Raw genomic sequence first — 13,960 nt, 5'->3', positions numbered from 1 at the left:
GTGGGAATGTATGCCAGTCTTGCTAACACAACCTGGTGTTTTTACTACTTGTGAGCCTGGGTGCCACAAAGGCTGAATTTCGGAGGTTAAAACCTGTGGGGCTTGCACTTAACAGATAGTGATAGCGAACCTTTTAGAGCTTTCAGTGATACAGCCCCCTGTGACGTACATGCCATAGGTTCACCACCACTTAGAACATGACTTGCGGTGTGACATTGAGCAAATTCCCCAACCTCTCTTAGCCTCCATTTTCCTTAGCAGTACAAAGGGAGATGGTGAAAAAACAAAATCTCCATATGAAGATCAAATATGTGATGCAGTATAAGAACCTTGAACAGGGGCTGGGGATTTAGCCCAGCAGCACAGCGCCTGCCTGGCAAGCGCGAGGTCGTGAGTTCGATTCCCGGTACCAGGAAAAAAAAAAAAGAACCTTGAACAGTGAGTGGGCTACTGCAATAGCTACCAGTTCCTGGGCAGATGACAAATGTGGTAACTATGAGTATTAGCCACTAAGATGCAGTCAGTTCTTAAGTGTGTGACTAACACTGTGCTATTGTGGGGGCAGGGCTCTGTGAACAGGGGGTGGTGGTTGGTGACCTTGCAAGATCTTCTGATTCACCATGCTGTACTTTCAGAGGTGGTTGGGAGGGGTAAGGGCACATGCAGGGGATATATGTAGTCAAGATCTGATCCCACATCTCTTCTGCTTACTGCTGTCTCTCACAGACTCTGTATGGTGTGTCCCAGGGACTTCCAGGCCAAGCCAGATACGGGGTCCTACTGCAAAAGCATCAGCAGGCATTCATCTGGGCATGTCTTCTAGGCCAGAGAGGGGATCATAAGGAGGCAGACCATTCAGTCTGACTTCAGGAGGCTTGGCCTAAAGACAGAAGTGGAAAGTAAATAGTACTCTAAATTCATGATGGTGGACATTGTTTAAAAATGAGTTACTGGCCTAGTGAAGAGCCAGTGCAGGGCCTGGGTACACTATGGAGAAAGGCTTTTTGGAGGAGCAATGCTGGGACCTAGACCTAAAGGAGAAGGAGGAATTAGTGAGGAAGAAGAGTGTTTCAGACAGAAGTAGGCTGTGCAGAGGCCTGGAGGCTACAAACATAGTGTGCTGGCCTGAAGAGGATGACGGAGAGGAAGATGGTGGAAGGGTGCTTGGCAAGGTGAGGGGGTCAGTGGTTCCTACACTGAAGTATGAAGATGGTGTTGGTACTGGCATGGTGTAGAGGGGTGGGCAGCTGTGGGTGCCTAGGCAGGGCGTAGGACCTTCCTCAACATAGCTCCTTGGAGAGAAGGTGACTCTTGGAGAGAGGTGACTCTTCACCTCTGTCCTGGGCCAAAAATCCCTGGCTTCTGGTCTTCAGAGACCCCAGAGAGCCTAGGATCAGGCAGAACCTATATAGGCTCTTTGCTTAGGAGACATATGGACCCCTCAATCTGTAGTAGCAAGTTTCTCACCTGCCAAGTCCCTTCTCACCTGTCTTCCTGGGAGACTTCAGCAGCCCCATGTCAGTAACAGGGTAAACCAGTATTTTTTTGGGGGGGGTGTGTTTTTTTTATTTTTTTTTTTCCGGTACCGGGAATCGAACTCATGACCTTGCGCGTGCCAGGCAGGTGCTGTGCCATTGAGCTAAATCCCCAGCCCCTCAGCCAGTATTTTAAAGATGAAAGGCACTGAGGCCCAGAAAGCCTTTGTCATACAGTGAGTGAGTGCTGGAACCAGGGAGTGTCTGTAACTCATAACCACGTACAGGGATGGGAAGACAGCAAGTCAGCTGATAGGGGCCCTTATGTAGCTGGACTCCCCAGATGAAGGTGTGGAAGCCCTGATTTTACTGTCGGAGCTCTAGTGCTTGTCTTTTGTGGCCAGGGCTATGTGAATATTTCTCCTTTTCTTTTCTGTTTACTGATAGTATTTCTCCAGAGGCAAAAATGAGTTTGAACTATGACTGTTACCCACAAAGATGATGTCTGATGTCACATCCAGAACTAGACATGAAGTAGGAGGGCAAAGAATATCTCAGGCCTAGAAAGAATCTGGAAGGTTACACCTGTGTGAGGCCCTTTCCAGTATCTACTGTGCCTGTGTCTAGCCTGACTGGCCATCTTCTGAGCCTCTCTTCCACCTTTGGCCAACTCTGCTGCTTAAAGCTACTCTTGATAATGTGGCAGGATCTTCTTCTCCTTAACCCACTCCGGGGCCACATGCATGTGACAGTTTTCTAGGTATTTGAGGACAATGGCCATGCTTTTCTGATTTGTCATCTCATTTATCCTAGTATTTCCAAGCTCACACTGGCACAACTTAATGATATATACCTCTGTCACCCCATTTGTGGTGGGTCTGTCACAGATATCCCGGTCACAGCGGCAAAAGCGCCTGCCTGGCAAGCGCAAGGTCGTGAGTTCGGTTCCTGGTACCGGAGAAAAACCAAAAAAACCAAAAAAATAAAAAAAAACAGATATCCCGGTCACTCTTGTTAAATCAGTTCCAGGCTTTCTCAATCAGTTCCCTGTGACTGCCATGGTGTTCAGGCAGCAGAGGAGGTATATCATGGTCATCTTGTACTTTACTGTGAGTTTTTTGAGGACAGATTGCCAGCCCAGTGCACAATGCGTAACATTTTCTCTAAAAATAAATGCTTTCAGGATGAGATGGGATGGATTTGAGACTTCTCTGTGGATTATCCTCTTTTTTTTTTTTTTTTTCTTTTTTTTTTTGGTGTGTGTTTTTGTCTTTTTGAGACAGGGTCTTATTCTGTAGCATAGGTAGCCTCCAACTCACAGATGTCCTCCTGCCTTCGCCTTACAAGTGCTGGGATGGCAGGTGTGCACCACCATGCCCAGCTGTCCCCTTCTCCTCAGGCTCCAGTGTGACCACATCCCTTGGCGTGGAATCACTCGCAGCACCACAATCTTATCCACAGTTCAGTGGAGACAGCCCCTCCCTGTCCCTGTGCCAGCCTTCATCTGTGCAGTCTCTGAGATGTCTGGTCAGCCAGTCACTAAGGCATTTTTCCACATGTACTGCTTTTCTTGTGTAATTAATTGTCTTATACAGGTTCCCAAATCTAGGATCTTCAGTGAACTCTGAGGCGGAGGACTGTTCCCTGCCTGCGTTTGTCCCCTAGGTCTGCTTGGCACAGGGCCAGTAACATCGCCTGTGCTGACCTGAATTGAACTCACGGTTTTCCCCATTCATTTCTACGCTGCTGCTTTCATCCTGTCTCTTGGCCGCTCAGGGTTCTTGGCTCCTGCTTCTGTTACCCAATATACCACCTGTCACTCCAGACACAGTGAATGAGCCTGTTAATACCGTCTTTCTATTCTGGGTTCCGCTTGGTCATTCAGAATGATGAAAGAGGCCTGCAATCAAGGTGCACCAGGCCTGATGGTGTCTGGCTTTGCACAATGGACATGGAGCCTGTGACAGCTTATGAAAAGCTGGGCTTTTGTGACCTGTTACCAGGGTTTGACGTCAGCCCTCCAGATATGAAGGTAGTTTTTTGAGGCTTTTTTAATGTAATGCTTCCCATGCTAGGCTCCTGGGGCCTCGGGGCTTTGGATATGTAGTAGCAAGCCTGACATGCTGGGGCCAGTACTTGAAAAGCTGCATCTTGCATTTTTCACTCCTCAGTTCCTCACCAGGGTAAGCAGGCTGTACGTGTCCAGTTGGACTGGAGCCATGGCAGCTCTGTAAATCTGACCATCTCATGGTACCCCCTACTAGTGGCTATAGCACTGATATGCCATGAGAAAGTCATGATTGGGAACTGGTATGATTCAAAGCTTGAACTACCTGGAGTGAGAGTAATAAGGTATTCTGGGGGTAGAGCAGATGCTACATGTGGATTTCTGAGGAGAGCTAAAATATGCAGATTCTAGCACAGAATGGATGAGTGGTGAATGTGGCCCCAAGGGTTGCTTACTGATTGTGGTAGAAATGGGAGGTATCTAGTCAGGGGCTAGAAGAAGTAGAACTCAGCCACAGTTTGGTGGCTTGGACCTGGTGCTTCCAGTTACTGGCTGTGTGGTCCTGGTCCACAAGTCAGCCTCCCTTGAATGCCTGGAGTTGGTCTCTAGGCCAGGTAATCAGGAAGCTGCTTTTCTCAGTCTGGAGGGGTCAGGGAACACCCCATACTCAGAGCCCAGGCTAGGGTTGCTGCTCTTCTGCTTGACTCTTAGTGAGTATATTTGTCTTTCTGATTCTTGATTCTCTTATATACTGAGAGGCTGACTTTGTTTAGTGTACCTCAAAATACCATGTGGAGATTTATGTGGTGAGAAAAAGGAAAATGGAGCTGCTTCAGGGGACTTGGAGTGGGTGGTAGTCCACAGAGCCTTCCCCAGGCTTCCTTGGAGATTACCAGAACTTGATTTGGAAATCACTGGGATAACTATAGTAGCTCCTAGGGCCTCTCAAGCCCTAGAATTTAGAGACCCATATCCTCTTTCCAGACTCAACGTCTCAGCTGGGTGTAGTGATGCACACCTGTAATCCCAGCACTTGGTAGGCTGAGGCAGGAGGATCTTTGTGAGTTTGAGACCTGCCTGGGTTACAAAGTGAGCCCAAGACCAGCCTGAACTGCATAGCAAGACCTAGTCTCAAAAAAAGACAAGAAAACAAAAATAGAAAACCCCAAACACCAGACTCAGTGTCCCATCAACCAGCTGTGTGGCCTGACCCAAGTGGCTTCACCTCTTTGGTCCTTATTTTGCAGACTATAGTGAGACTCAGCCAAGCTGGAAAAGTCCTAGGTGGCTGGGAAACCCATGTCTAGGGTTCTTGTGTTTCTAGCAAGAAGGTCAGTAGCATCTGGGGCCATGTGTCTGGAGAATAGGGCCTGAGGAAGGGCAGTAGGCAGCAGTGGTCACAGGCCAGACACTGCCTTTTTTTGCCATGTGCTGGGACTCTAATCCACGGGATACTAGGCCTCTGTCCTCATTGCCAGCAGAACCAAAAACTGCCACCATCCCATCCACTCAAAGGAAATAGTCAAATTCTGTTCAAGAACCCTAGGAATAGGGCCAATTTGTACTCTCAGATGGGATCTGGCCAAGATCTAAGCCAGCCTCTGGCATGTGGCACATGACTTTCAGCAGGAGCTATGTAGCTAAGCAGTTGATAAAAGTGCTGGTTCTCAAAAACCCTGACTCCAGTCCTGGTGCTTCCAGTTACTGGCTGTGTGGTCCTGGTCCATTCACGTTTCCGAGTTTTAGTGTTTTTCCTCTGTGAAACAGAAATGCTGAGCCTACTAACAAAGAGCTGACACTTAACCAGGCTTGGGCAGTGGGAGAAACCCTCTAGCTTCTGGAGGCTCGAGGCCAGCAGCTCCCCACCCTCTGGCCCTGAACTAAGCTGTGGGTCCACCTGGAGGTACCGCTTAACCCTCTCCCTACTTCCCTGACCCCAGCTGGGTATGAATAGTTCTGAAGAGTCACTGGAGTGTGGGAGCACTCTCCTTGGAACCAGCATGTTCCTCTTGGGCAGCTATTCCAGTCTGTGAAGGGAGTGACCATCTGCATTCCAGAGTGGGCTCTCCTGCAACCTGTGCCTTGGTGCCAAGAGCCTGAGACCAGACCTGATGTGCTGTCCAGAGGGGCCCTTTTCTCCTTCCCCCAGCAGGAGCTAAGATGACACCAAAAGTGCTTCTGGCTACCTCCATTACAAGGTTTCCATGGGGTTCCTGACTCTCCTTTCCAAGGGAAGACTGTGGCCAGGCATCCAGGGTAGCAGGGACAGAGGCTGCAGCTCCAGAGGGAGCCAGAAGGCCTGAGGGCAGCTATTCCCGCTGTTACAAATTTGTGTGCTACAGGCCATATTGGATAGCAGCCATGTATTTTGCAGTGTTTCTTAAAACTGAGCTAACTCCATTTGAAAGTTCAGCAGGGACTTGCTGGCGGAGCAGTACATGGTGCTGGGATAGAACCCCAGGGCCTTGTACATGCTAGGCAAGTGCTTTACCACTGTAAACAACATCCCAGCCTCTCACCCTTTAAAAATTTTTTGAGACAGGGTCTCACTAATTTGCCCAGGCCAGTCTTGAACTTGCAGTCGTCCTGCCTCAGCCTCCCAAGGAGCTAGTATTACTGGAGTGCTGCACCAGGCTTTACATATTTTTTAAAATCCAGATTTCTCTCTTTTCTTGCACAATTGGCAACTTTAACAAGGTTGGGCCCAGGGGTCCACATGGCAGCTGTAGGGCAGAGGGGTTAGATGTGACCTGTATATTCAAGGCCAACCCACTTAGCTTCTAGCTAGGGAAACTAAGGCCCATAAAATGACATGGTGGTACACAGCCCACCATGGCCATTGTTGACCTTAGGACCCAGCAGCCTGGACTCACAGAGCAAAACTTTCTCCAGTGCCACTCCTAAGAGTGAAAAGCCTGCTCTCTCATCCATGAAACACTAGCGATAATTACCTGAAGCTACCTGGGTAAAGTCACACCTGACCCAGGGCTTGCTCAGTGCTGGCTGTCTTCAATCTGTGCATGTGATACCCCTTGCCTTCAAAGTCTCACTGGAAGTCTGCTTACTTTCTCCCTGCAACCTTTCAGAAGTATAGTTTCTCAGTTTCTGACACCTGGTGTTTAGAGTTTGTTGACCTCGAGTTCCCACACCTTCACTGCCCAACTGCAGGGGAATTATTCACAGCTTTCCGTCCCACCAGATTGTGCTTCTGTTGGAATGTTGTATATACACATTGGGGACTGACATGAAGAGACTTCAGAGTCCTGGCCCTAGGCCTTAGATTCCAACTCAGAGCCAGGAAGAAATCATGCTCTTCCCCTAGCCTCAGTTTACCCAGTTATGAAATAGCCAAGTACTAGGCTGGCGCTGGACCAGCATCATAATTAAATACCCGAAGTGGGCTTGGAGCAGACTAGGCTGTTGGTAGGGTGAAGAGAAGTGGACCTTTGTAAAATGTGCTTTCAGTGGCAGAGGGATGAGGCTTTGCCAGTAGGGAAAAGTGGGGAGTCTCAGGAGTGTGTTGTCAATATATGGGGGTTCCTTCTCCGGGAAAGCAGGCTGATGTTGGGGAGGAAAGGGTTCAGATTCATTCTGGACTCACTTAGCTTGCGATGGATGGCCTTGGACTTGCCTGCAGAGCTGCCGAGTACACTGGGGCTGCTGAGACAGTAGGTGATGCGCCTTCAGTGCTGGGCCTGTGTGCTCTGAAATCGATTTTCTGACTGCAGCCCAGCCCAAAGGGACTTTATAGGGGTTGCCTTGGACAGGAAAAAGGTACCTTTGGACAGGAAGAAGGTACCAGACAGCCTCAAGAAGCCAAGGAGCCCCATTGAGTGGAGGAAGCCCTCCTCCTGTTCTTCTTGCCTTGGTGCCCAACACCCCTCTACCAGCCAAACTACCTAAATTTTATTTTGCCAAATTGTACCCTGCTCAACTTCTGCCCCCATGCCTTAGTGCTTAGGCTGTCTGTCCTGCCTCTTTGCTCACAGAGATTCCTTCACCACAAGCCCTCCGTCTCCTTGCCATTCTGACTCAGGCCATCCATCCTCACCCAGGCAACCTTTGTGTCTTCTAGGAGGTGATCGCTTGCTCCTTCATCCAGAAACCATGGTAAAAGAGTGGTACAGGCCCACCCTTAATCACAGAATGCCTTGTGTCAGGCCCTCCCCTCCCCCAGAGCTCATGGGTATCATATCGAATTTTGTGAGTGGCCAAGATTGGACCCTCCTTACTACCCTAAAGGGGTTAGTGTGGTATAAGGGGAATGGGGTAGTGCTCTGCCTTGGTTTTCATTCCCAGTGCAGCACTGCCTTGCTGGAAGATAAGCAAGGGCAAATCACTTCACCTCTCCGTAAAATGGGTCAATGACAGGACCTACCTGGTGTGTCGTGGTTTTGAGGATTTACTTGGCTATCCTACAGCTTAAGTCAGTTCTGATAACTCATGGTACTATGTTCACAGTCATAACAAATGCCAAACCATTGCTCCCATGGGAAATACAGGGTCCCTGCAAGCTTCTGGTCACCATATTTTTCTAGCCAATCAGTACATAACCAGTAACCTTGTTTTGAGGGAGATGGGTAGACAAGATCTTGCTGTAAAGCCCAAGCTGGTCTTGAACTCAAAATCTTCCTGCCTCAGCCTCTTGAGAGCTAGGATTTCAGGTGTGTTCCACCATGCCTAGCTCTTAAAGACTATTTAATGTTGATTCATTAACATCAAACTCATAAGCAACAGCACTGATCATGCTTGAATGAAGCATATCTAACGCATATATTTTTTTCCACAAGACACACCTGAGCCTTCTTACACTTAGAACACTAGGCAGTACTTCAGCAGTATTCTTGGTACTATTTTAAAGAGATCACCAGCAAAGCACAAATGTGAAAGGATAGCCCTAAATAGACAATGAAAAGGATATTTGTTCACTGTATGAGAGCTGAAATGAGAAAAGAGTGTTGTCTTATTGTACCTCAGCTGTAGTGTGTACATTAGGCATACATAGCTATGTGGGGTCTGTGGCTACAAGTAAATCAAGTGAATGGGTAAATTTGCACATGCAGAATCCATAAGTAGTGAGGGTCAGCTGTACATGAACTGCTTTCCGAGGCGTGACCACAGTCAGTAAGGTTAGCTGTGCCCTTAAAATCGCTACCAGCAAGACTGCTTATTGGCTTCTGGGCAAGGCTCTAAGAACAGGGCCAGCTCCCTGAGCTTTGTCGCTCTGTCTTCACTAGTGTGGCATCTCATCTTTGTAAACTGTTGGCTTCTGTGTATGTTGGAGGCTAAGGCAGGCACAGACTGAAAGCCCTGAATGCTCTCATTGAAGAGTTTGTTCCAAGTCCTCTAGGTAACTTGTGGCACCATTGAAAGGTCCCAAATCAGTGGCGTGGTTGGATTCTGCAAAAGGCCAGGGTAGCAGGGGGACCGGAAGAGCAGGGCAGGAGTTGGAAGGCCAGGGAGTAGGAATGGGGATAGTTGAGGGCCTACTGGCTGTAGACTCAGGGAGAAGGGAAGGATGGGAGAGGAAGCTGGGAAGAACCTGGGTGTGGGAGCAGTGGAAGATCCCCAGAAGAGCTTAGGAGGATGTTGGCATGAGAAGTGTTGCCAGTCCATTGGTGCTAACCCTTGAGGTGCAGCCAGAGAGGGGTCACTCAGACTGCAACAGAGGTCTGTCAACAGGAGAAGTGGCTGTGGAGGTCAGTCCATCCCTGGTCCTGACCTAGCTGCTAGGAATTCTTTGCCAGCTTCTGCTTTTGGCAGCGGGTACAGGGAAGAAGGGAGGAATTTGGGGCCCAGCAAGGAGAATCTTTTGAGTTCTGTTTTTACCACAGCTGCATGGTTCACAAGGCTCCTCATTGAATGGGATCTTATGGCCTTTGGCCCTTTCTCTGATAAACCCTTTCCCAAGCCTGACAGAGCCAGAAAAGGATGGTAAGGAGACCTGACTCTGTCTGAGGCCAGTCCTGTCCACTCATTTGGGGCTGGAGTGACTCTTGGCTTCTCTGTAGGGCCTGCTGCCAGAGCTCCCACACTATCAGTGGCCCATGGTATTCACTCCTGAGGACTCTAGCACTGTTCTCCTCTAGTCTGCCTGCCAGGCTCATGTACCTGGAGCCGGCCAGGCATGAGGGCTGCACTGGCCTCAGGATCAAGTGCTGCCCGGCTTTCATGATACTTGTTGGAGCCAACTTCTTGGAACTGTCTTGTCATCTAAATCCCTCGTGAGATGGAGTCACAGCTACTCCTGAGCATCTGAAGCTTTGGCCATCTTTTTTTTTTTTTTTTTTTTTTGGTTTTTCCGTTTTTTTTGGTTTTTCTCCGGTACCAGGAACCGAACTCACGACCTTGCGCTTGCCAGGCAGGCGCTTTTTGCCGCTGAGCTAAATTGCCAGCCCCTTTGGCCATCTTTTAAACACCTTGACATTATAAAACAAAATGTGAAAACAAATTTATTCTGACCAGGTAGTTTGGTTTATAAAATCTGGTGCAGAAGGCAGAAATAGGCCAGGCCTGGTGGCACAGTCCTGCAATCCCAGCACTCGGAAGTGTGAGGCAGGAGGACTGCTGAGAGTTCAGGGTCAGCCTGGGCTACAGAGTGAGTCCAAGGCCAGCCTGAACTACATAGTGAGAACCTGTCTCCAAAAAAAAAAAAAAAAAGAAGCAGAAATAATGAAACAAAAGGAGCCTCTACTTCAGAGAAGTAGGGACTTGTGGTGGGAGGAAGACTAAGCTAGATGTCTGGAGCCAGGGCAGGCTGCAGGGGGGCTGCATTGCACTGCTGGCTCCTTTCTGTGCTCTGGCATGAGGGACCTGCATGGCTGAGATGGGTGGGCAAGCATGCAGACTGTGGGGCAGGGTTCAGCATGCTGTTCCTTAGCACTGTGCTTAACTCAGGATCTTTTGTGGGGGGTTTTGTTTTTGTTTTTGAAACAGGCTCTAACTATGTAGTTCAGGCTGACCTTCATCTCACTGCATACCCCAGGCCTACCTCAAACTTACCACAATCCTCTTTTCTCAGTCTCCCAAGTTTTGGGCTTACAGGTGTGCGCCAGCAAGCCTGGCAGGGTCTTTGAAAATAAATACGAGGACTAGTAAGTCTTAGAATGATATGTGGTAGTGTAAATTGTGGCACATTGAACATTTTCCTGGAGAGGGGATGGCAGCAACCACCACCTGGAGGATGCAGGACTGCATAGTTGTAATACCCCGAGAGTTGTCTCCCTCTAAAGTTTAACATGTTCCCACCAGTTTGAACTGCCCCTAGTACATGCATGACTGTCTCATCAGGCAGAAACATGTATGGCTGTTCAAGCTGGCAGGACTGTAATGTAAATCAGAGCTTCCCAGCAGCAATACATATGAATTACGGCCCTGTTGTGAATTTGTTAACTGGCAGGTGAAGGCTGTGCACCCCTGGGCTATGCACTGGACCAACACACATGGGACATGTTTGGTCAGGGACAACCTTGAGTGCTCCAATAGATGCACAAAGAAAGGAGAGGGGCAGACTTGCCAGAGCCAGAAAGAGCTGGGGTGGAGGGGCTGGCAGGAGAACAAGCAGCACAGATGACAGAGGAAAGGGTCCCGACAGGAACACGTGCACGTATAAAGGCTGGTTGCGTGAGTGTATGGTGTGTTTGTTTCTCTGAAACTGCAAGGTAGAGTCTATGGCCATAATGTCCTGAATGTGCCCAATCTCCTCTGAAACTGGAAGGGGTGTGCTGAAGGGGTGTGCTAAAGGGGTGAGAAGGGTGATGACCAATGTAAGGGTCTCTGACAAGGGAAGAGGCTTAGAACTTTGTATATTAAAGTGTTGAGAGCATTTGCTCTAGCCAGATAATCTTGATTTTCAGCACCCAGAGGTTTTCAGTAGTAATAATGAGGTTTATTTTCTCATTCGGCAAATATTTATTGACAACCTTCTGTGCTTGAGTCATTACCCTGGACCAGGGCCAAAGTGGAGTTTCCATCTCTGCCCTCAGCCAACAAATAAATCTTAGAGGAGCTGACAACAGATGAGAAGGTGCTGTGATGGAGGTTCCTGAGTAATGGAAGAGAGCAGTCAGGGAAGGCCTTTCAGAGGAAGTGACACTTAAAATACTGGAGAAGTCAAGGTAGGGGCTGGATTGAGATGTAGCCCTCTGTTTCCTGCATTTGCAAGTGGGAAATGAGTGTCCTGTATGAGGTCAGGCCCCACTCTCCTGGTCCAGGGGGCAGGACTCAGAGAGATGCGTCCCCCTAGGAAAATCCTCTCTGCTACTCAGACCACTTACCTGACTGGTTACCTAGGAGACTGAGAATCTAAGATAAGTTCACATTTCCTTTTATCACATCTGGTCTCCCTTCCACCTTTTTTTTTGTATTTTGAGACAGGGTCTCACTATATAGTTCAGGCTGTCCTTGAACTCCCTATCATCCTTCTGCCTCAGCCTCCCAAGTGCTGAGATTACAGGTGTGTGCCACTATACCCAGCTTGGCCTGACCTTTTGCCAGTTCATTTTCCCTCTAATGACCCACAAGCTGCCTCGGGTAGGGGCTCCAGCCTCTGTGTGCTTCAGCGTGACCCTGGGCTTCTGAGCATGGAGAGAGACTAACATTTCATCATCTGTCCAGACTGTGACCAGCCCCCTTATCTACTGGGAGAAGGGGTGCCTCTCCCCTGACACATCCTGGAGACCACTGCAGGCACTCCTCATAGCCAGTGTCAGTCCCACCCCTCATATGAGGACAGAACCCCATGCGGGTCTCAGAACCTCAGCCAGCTTTAGCTCCCCAACACTTAACTGCTACTCCTGTAAAGGACAGATTCTCGCTTAAACATTGTGAACAAATGGAGACATCACTGTTGAGTTGGGTCAGAAAAACACACAATTAAAACCTGTGTCCTTTGGGACTTTTAGGCCAAACATCCATGCTGAAATCCTAGTGTGTCTTACGTGCTGGTCACTGGTGGTGGTTGGCTTCAACAGCTGCACTAAGCATCCAATTCTTAGGGGAAATTGTCCATGGGCTGGGTGGGGAGTGGTAGAATTATGGCCCCATATTCTCTGTCCTGGACACCAGCAGAACCATGCCATCCCCATGCCAGGCTCAACCTGGCTTCTGTGGAATAGCCCGTGTCATGACTCCCTTTCTACATCTACAAGGAGACAGTGCCACACAGCTAGGACAGGACAGGAAAGGACAGGACAGGGCTGGGGTTTGAACTCGGGCTTGCTGGACCCTTACCGTGAAAGGAGTGAGTCAAAGGATAGAACTTCAGCTAAGTGAGGAAAAGGGATCCACAGCAAGGATCTTGCTCCCAGTTGCAGGGATGGGGGGCTATATCTGACCTTGAATTAAGAGAATGGATGGGAAAAGGCTTTGAGTCTGCCACAGGCATGTGAACGGAGTGTGCTGTTACCCATTTAGAACTGCCCCCGCCTCTGCCCACTAAACAGATGGTGATGCTGCAAAGGCCAGAGGACAAGCAGGAGCTTGCTTGAAGCAGAGCTGAGGCCTGGCTCTTGCTGCCCCAGCGGCGAGATATTTGCTAGGCTGTCCCTTGCTACTGGCTACAGGGCCCAGCAGGATGCTGTGCAGAGTGGTATACAGTGAAAGGCCTCAAATCTGCAGCCCCTGCCCAACTGGGAGAGGCCCAGGACCTGGGGAGCAGAGTGAAGGTCTGTGTAGTCCAGCAGATGTGGTTGCCGTGACCACTGGCAACTCTGGGCATGTTATCTAGCTATTCTGAGCCTCATGTGCTTCAACTGGGAACTGGGTATGACCACTATCCATCCCTACCTTATGGAGTCACTCAAGGATTAAATTACAGAGACACACAGCTGCTGAGCACAGCTTAGTAAATGACCCAGCTTTGGGTTGTCAGCCTGTGCAATGGGACCAGGTAAACAGCAGCTCTTCTCTGGGTGAGCTTGTCCCTTATTCAGGGAAGGTGTATTGGAGGATCATGCTTCTGAAGACCTAGGCTCTGCCTGCCATCTCCCTTTCTGTTCAGAGATGTCCCACCCATGCTTTACCCTTCTTGATTGGTAACCAGAGATTCCAGTGTGTCTGAAAGGTTTAAGTTTCTTCCAAGCCCAAGCAATTTTGAACAGAGTGGGAAGCGCTCCCGGCTCAGAGCTCCCAGAGCACTGTTATCTTGAGATTGCATTGGCCACAAAGCCTGCTCAGTTCCCTGGGCTTTTCCACTGTGGCCTCTGTTACTTGAGAACCATTCACACCACAGCTGTTTCAGTGCTGATGAGGACACCTAGCTTTCCTGGAATTCACTGCAGAGGCTACCTTCATAGCTGTCTCTGGCTGAATGGACAGATGGATAGGCTTTATAAGTAAATTTTTTAATTTTTAGATTCACATATAGCAGTGACCTAAAAGAGTCACATGTGATGGCACATGCACGTAGTCCAAGCAGTCTGGGAGGCAGGAGGATCTCAGATTTGAGCCTAGCTTCGATGATTTAGAAAGACCTTAT

The 13,960-nt window shown here is 49.0% G+C and overlaps 1 protein-coding gene across 4 annotated transcripts in view; it reads left to right on the top strand.

Moving 5' to 3' along the window:
• Nucleotides 1-13,960, top strand: part of Dlgap4 (discs, large (Drosophila) homolog-associated protein 4) — a 122,325-nt gene that overhangs the window by 86,551 nt on the left and 21,814 nt on the right. The window lies entirely within an intron of this gene.

Source organism: Chinchilla lanigera, unplaced genomic scaffold, assembly GCF_000276665.1.
Source record: "Chinchilla lanigera isolate Chin_1 unplaced genomic scaffold, ChiLan1.0 scaffold00021, whole genome shotgun sequence".
NCBI lineage: Eukaryota > Metazoa > Chordata > Mammalia > Rodentia > Chinchillidae > Chinchilla > Chinchilla lanigera.
This window is presented reverse-complemented; position numbering and strand designations above follow the sequence as displayed.